Here is a 6,474-nt window from a genome sequence, read left to right on the forward strand (position 1 = left end):
TGCTCTGGCACTTTTAGCTGATGGAGGAGGTGAGTTGATAGGGAAGGGACCTGAACCCCACCAAGCAACTTCCATCCACAGTGTCCCTTCTTCTAAGTGCTCTGTGTCACTCCTTGTGTCCATGGGGCTGCTTCCCCGGGGCAAGCTGGATCAACTGTAACCAAAATGTTTGAAATCTCATCCTTCAGGTCCTCCAGCCCACTCTGCCCCTCACACCTATGTACCAGGATGTCTTCAACCCTGAGAAATTCCCCTCCAACCTGGAAGACTTACCGAGGTTTCCCCACCCAGCCGTGGGCTCTGGGCACTAGCTACCTCCCACTTGAGATGTCCCTGGCCTTTGGGACCACTGTTGCTACAGCATAGTTCTTAATCCCTGAGAATCTCTCCACTCACAGGTCCTCAGGTCTGCTCCGGCTGGAGCAGTGTTGCTCTAGACTGGGGCTTTGCTCTTTGGTCCCTTTCTCACAGGAGGGCAGACCATAATTCTTGGCCCCACTATTTTTCCCTATTCTCATCTTCTCCTTCCTTGCTAACCCAAGCCCTTGTCTTCCATGACATGCTTCTCTAGATGCTGTATCTTGGCATCATCTCTCATAGAAACAGGCAGCAAGTCAATCAGTCAATCATGCTTGGTCTTTGGGCTCTGGGCCTTCCCAAGGAAGGTAGCAGCCATTGGTCACCCAATGCCAGCCCAGCCCCTCAGTGGTCTGCTATCCTCCCAAGAGGCCTTTCTTAAGACATCATATACACAGTAATCTTATTGTCTCAAGCAATTCCTTGCCATCCCAACACTTCCCAAATCTCCTGAAGGTTTAATGGTACTTTTCTGTTGTTGGATTTCCCCAGTGCCCACAATCTCAGGAGTTAGACAGGCTCTTGGGATAACTTTCAGTCCTCACTGGGTCCTTGTCTGCTGTGTTGACTGGCCACCAGCTCAAGGGAACTCTAGCGCTCTTCCCGTCTGTCATGTTTGCCTGTCCACCCTTGTCTAGTCTCACGGACCCCCTTCATCTCTGCTCTTTCTTCCTGCCTCCTGCCCACCTCGTTTTTAACAGATCTTCTCCGTTGTAACTGGGCAGCTCTTCTCAGTATTCCCTGCCACCTTGCTTCTGAGTACAAGACTATGGTGTGTTTTCTCAACCATACCCAGTGCTTTCTGGGTCTCCCAAGTGAACATTCTCCAGATAGGACTGTCCCTGTGATAAACCATTCAAAAGTGGCCTCTCTGCAAATGTCAGGGTGTGAATTGATGTTATTGATTTATTTTTCTATCCCAACCCAAGAAAAGTTCATATTCTCTGAAGGGCTCCGACTCCTTTTAATGCCATTTTTCCATGGATATAAACAAAGCTTTCGTGACTCTAGAGTCAGCTGTGATGGAACACACAAGCCCATGAACAGGAGACCAACTCTGAAGGTCTAAAGAATCAGGAAGGGATCCTTGTTTGCCTCAGTTCTAACAGGAACCTTTGGGAATGTGGGGGCTGGAGGGGGTGCGTTCATTCTATCTATGGGCTCCCGACTCTTGCTGAAACGGCCCTTGAGAATGCTGACCTCAAACTTTGCTGAGAACACAGGAGGGACAGCAAGCCTAGTTTCTGAGAGGGGGAAGGAGGGAGGGTCTGCCCACATCTTGTCTCCAGCCTCTGTGGTCTCTTAAGCTCCAGGAGGCTTAATCTAACCCTGTTGTCCACCTAACCTTGCAGCCCAGGCTTGCTGACAAATTCACCTACTAAAGAATATGGCTCTGAGCTTCTGCCCCAAGCTACCAATGTCACATTCCCAGAGGACCCTGCTCACAGGAATAGCATAGACCATCACAGAAGACCCACACAAAGCCCTCATTAAAAGCCAACCACCACCCAACCTCAGAAGTCCTATGGGGAGCTGGCAGGTGTTGGAACAAAAAAGGGGGCCCTGGGGACCGGGGGGTGGGGGGAGGGAAAAGAGACCCATGCCCTGCCAGAGTTCCACCTAATCTCTGGTCAGTTAGGTGTGGGAGGGCTGCTATCTACCAATCCACTCATCCCTGAGTGGTCATTCCTCTATCCCACTCTTCAGGGGGTGGCCAAGGTGCAGCCCTACCTGGGGATCCCCGGAGCTACCTTGCTAAAGCCCCAGAGTTATAGGAGAGAGGGATGAGGGAAGAGGTTCCCAACACCTGCAAGAATGTGCATAGCAGATCTTGATGAGCAGAGACTCTATGGTTTAAGAGCTTTATTATAGAAATGCAGGGAGAAAGAGAAGGTAGAAAGAGGGGGAGGGCTAGAGAGAAAGAGTAAGAGAGAGAAGAGGAGAGAAGAGAAAAAGGAAAGAGAAGACAGAGGAGAGAGGGGGTGAGAGTGAGGGGTAAGAAGCAAGAGAGACAAGAGAGCGAGGTAGGGCCGAACAGCCCTTTTTATGGACTTTACTGTTAAGTAACTAGGGAGGAGTTTAGCCTGAAGGTCAGAAGCTTGGGCCATTGCCTACGTGACTACTGACCATGCTTCTCTTGTGGGGGCTGTGGGGGGCAGTAACTTAGGCAGGAGCCAGAGTTCCAGGAGCATGAGGGAACACCTACTATGTCATGAAGGTGAATTATGACCATCAGGGTTCAGACCTCAGCTGGACTGGAGACCAGCCTGCAATTCCCCACAGCAAGGACAGGGCCTGTTGCACTCTTGTGAAGGCCACCATACACGCACAACACTCAGAAAGCTGTAGGAAGCCCATCATGCATATTTAATATCCCCACAAAGCCTTCATTTTTTTTTCCACAGGAATTATTCATCTGGACTCAAAGCCAGTGAATGAGATGTTTCAGTTTGAAGGGACTTAACACAAAATATCCCTTTTTGTCCAACTACAGTCTTGGGCCCCATCCACAGTTCTATTAATAGCACATGCCAGAACACAGGTAGTATAAAGTGGGCTGCCGTCCTGGTAACTTCTCCTGGGGAAACTGTGAACAAAGGCCTGTTTATCTCACAGTACCAGGGCTAGGCTAGTGATTCTACCCAAAAGTCCAACATGGCTAATGAGTTTATCTGAGTGCAGAGGGGAAAGGTGGTTCACAGGATGGTGAGTGCCCCTCCCCTCCCGAAACAGCTACATCAGTACAGAATTCTGCCCCATCATGGATGTTGAACTTATGGGAGCGTTGTCCCCTTACAGTTAACCCAATTTGTATATAGCCTAGCATGGTCCATGAGCGCACACACACTAGGGCAGAGCAGGAGAAGAGACTGCGGCAATTCCAGGTGAGGGTTCTATCCCTCCTCCTTCCCCGGTCCTAGGAACTATCGAAGCTCCATCGATTGTGATAGCACTGTATTCTGCTTGATTGGTTGACTATGGGCAATCAGGGCTGAGGTAACCTCTCCAAAATAGCAAGTGCTCCACCAAGAGAAGAAAAGACCTATGACAGCCAGTGCTCAACCAAGGCCAGAGCAGGCAGTTCACAGGGTGCAGAGGGTGACCTTAATGTACCCTAAGAACAAAAGCAAAACTCAAGGAAAGGGAGGGCTTATTTGGGCTCACAGTTTGAGGGTACAGTCTATCATGGTCCGGGGTTTGGGAGGAGTCCTGCCAACGGGTCAGGTTGCATCCACAGTCAGGAAGCAAAGAATGATGGATGTGTGTGCTGGCTTTCTTCTTTTCTATACAGTCCAGGACGTAAGGCCAAGATTTGGGTGGCTCGTCCTGGTCCTGCCACAATCTAATCAAGACAGTCCTTCCGAGGGCATGCCCAGGCATCTAAATAATCCTTCACAGCTGGACCTAGATGCCTGCCTCTCCTGTGTTATTCCAGAGACTATCAAGTTGGCAATGGACAGTGTGTCGGGGCCTTTGAGGGACGGGGAGAGGTGGGCGGTTCTCTGGGGATAACAGCACCTTAGAGGCAAAGGTTAGATGGGGACAGAAGGGTCTCCCGGGTCCTAATCCCAGCAGGAACACTGGTGGACGCTCTGGGAGACTGAGGATAGGATTGGGAGAGTAAAGAAAACTGGGACTAGCTGTCTGCATGGGCCAGAATCCACCCAAGTTCTAGAGATAGGCAAGAGCGAGGCAGCCCCTTGGCAGGATATAGAAATCAATAGACTCTTCTGTAGCAGTTTGCCCCTTTACCTTGGTACATGTCTTTTATATCGTTAAGTATGACATACAAAAAAAATACAGTTTCACAAATACAATGCAGGCATTTGTAAGAACAAAGGAAAAAAGAAAAAAAAAAAAGATACAATATAGGCTGGGTTTGGCACAGAACTTTATTCTCAGCACTAAGGAGCAAGAGACAGATTTCTGAGTTTGAGGCCAGCCAGCCAGGTCTACATAGTGAGACCCTGTCTCATACACATATGCATACACCGTGTGTGTCCCAGCATACACACACACACACACACACACACACACACACACACACAGAAAAGCAAAAGCACCACCACATGACTGTGTACCAGTTCCCATCACATACCCCCATCGGAGGTACCGGTGTCTTGTCAGAACAAAGAGATCCTGTCCAGTTGGTTCGTTGAGAATGAATTTTAACACTGAATTGCCCTTCAGAATGAGAATAGGAGGGAGAGCCTTGTGACCATGGGGTGCTATGATCTGGCCTTGAGGGGCCGGGAAAGCGTTAGGAAAACCTGGAGAGGAGTTTCACTAGACAGAAAGGATGGCTCAAAGTGAGAGTCAGGGGGACCTTTCTACGTGCCTGCGGAGAGCCTGAAGAAGTGGGGAGCATTTGGAGAAATTCTCTGACCAAAGGAGATTTTCTGACTTTCATAGATTCGGGAGTGGGGGTGGGGAGATTCACAGGAAGTCTCACATCATGTAATTTAGTCTGGCTTAGCCTATGTGCCAAGGAGCCCGCTATGGAGTAGTTCTATAAACTTATAAATTTATCTTGCAGCCTTGAGGGGGAGGGGCAGGGTTACTTCTCTCTACTCCTCCCTTCCGTAGACTTGTGCACTTTTTGCGGGGGGGGGGGGGGGGGGGGGGGGTTTCCAAAAGGATTTCTCTGTGTAGCCCTGACTGTCCTGGAACTCATTTTGTAGACCAGGTTGGCCTTGAACTCAGAAATCCACCTGCCTCGGCCTCCCAAGTGCTGGGATTAAAGGCGTGCTCCACCACTGCCAGCGTCTTTACTCATCTTTATACAGTTGCTATATTAGGTTTCTGTAACTGACAAAAACAAACAAAAGCAAAGCCCACCTGAAATAGTAAGCTGAGGGGAGAGTTTTTTGACCCAGCTCCACAGGCTTCCGTGCAGGTCTGTGTGGCCCTGCGCCCTCTCAGGAGAGTTGGGTGCACGCCTGTGTGGCCCTGCTGCTTTGATTTGTGGCATGGTGAGGATGTGTATGGGCAGAGCAAAGCAAAGGTGCCCACCCCGTGATGACTGGGAAGGAGAAAGGAAGGAACAGCGGGGTTCTACGGGGTCAAGAGCATGCCCCTACTGACCATTCACAAGTCCTAAAAGGTCTACCGTTTCCCAACCACCACAGACAAGCAAGCCCTCATCACATGACCTCAGGGAGGACATTTAAGATCCAAATCATAACAGTTGTCTATTAGCAATTTGTTTATGTATTCTTGATGGAAGCCTCCAGCCACGATACAAACTGCAAAAAAGAAAAGAAAAAAAAAGAACTGGGTTCCTGAAAGGAGAGCTGGGGATGGATGGGAAGGAGAGAAGAAAGAGACCAAGATAAAAGACTCTGATCAAGGCCCAATGTTTAATTCTTAAGACTGAATATAAAGGGGGAACCCATCCCCCACTTTGCCAGGATCTCCTCAGGAAGACAAGCTCAGCTGCTCAGCAGGTAATGACTTCTTTCAGAAAGCTGTAGAAGTGACAGGACAATAGACTCCACCATAGGCAGGGCTAGCAACTAGAGCAAAACAAGGTCTAACTTAGCCCTCTAAAGACAGGGGGAAGGGCACAAACCCCAGCAGGCCTTCCTGGTCTAATTTTGGTGTCAGCTTCCTTAGGAATAGATTCTTTCTGTATCTCATCTAATAAATGATGTGAGGCTAGTCTCCTGACTGACCCTATGGTGCTTTTTTTTTTAATACGTATAAATAAAGCTGACTTCTTTTTCATGGATATGAAATGGGAGTTCAGGTTCTCTCCCCTTATAGCAAGAGCCCAGCCCTCCTAGTTGGAGAATTCTTCCTTTCATATTTTATGAAATTAGTCATCAGGGGAGCACACATGTCTGTGTGTGTGTGTGTGTGTGTATAGGCCAGAGGACAACTTTTGATTTCCCACTCTTCGTGGGTCTCGGTGCTAGCCTGCTCACCTATTGGGTTGGGAAGCCTATTCCTTCCATTGATCTCACTGCTGTCTATGTAACAGCATCGATCACATCGATCAGTCACGTGTCTAAATGACCTATGAGAAAGCATGTCCTCATGCTTTGTTTTCTTTATGGAATGATCTGGCTCTTCCCAGTCCTTTGGAATCGCATAAATGTCAGAATTGAGTTGTCT

Source organism: Mus pahari, chromosome 9 (genome assembly GCF_900095145.1).
Source record: "Mus pahari chromosome 9, PAHARI_EIJ_v1.1, whole genome shotgun sequence".
Lineage (NCBI taxonomy): Eukaryota > Metazoa > Chordata > Mammalia > Rodentia > Muridae > Mus > Mus pahari.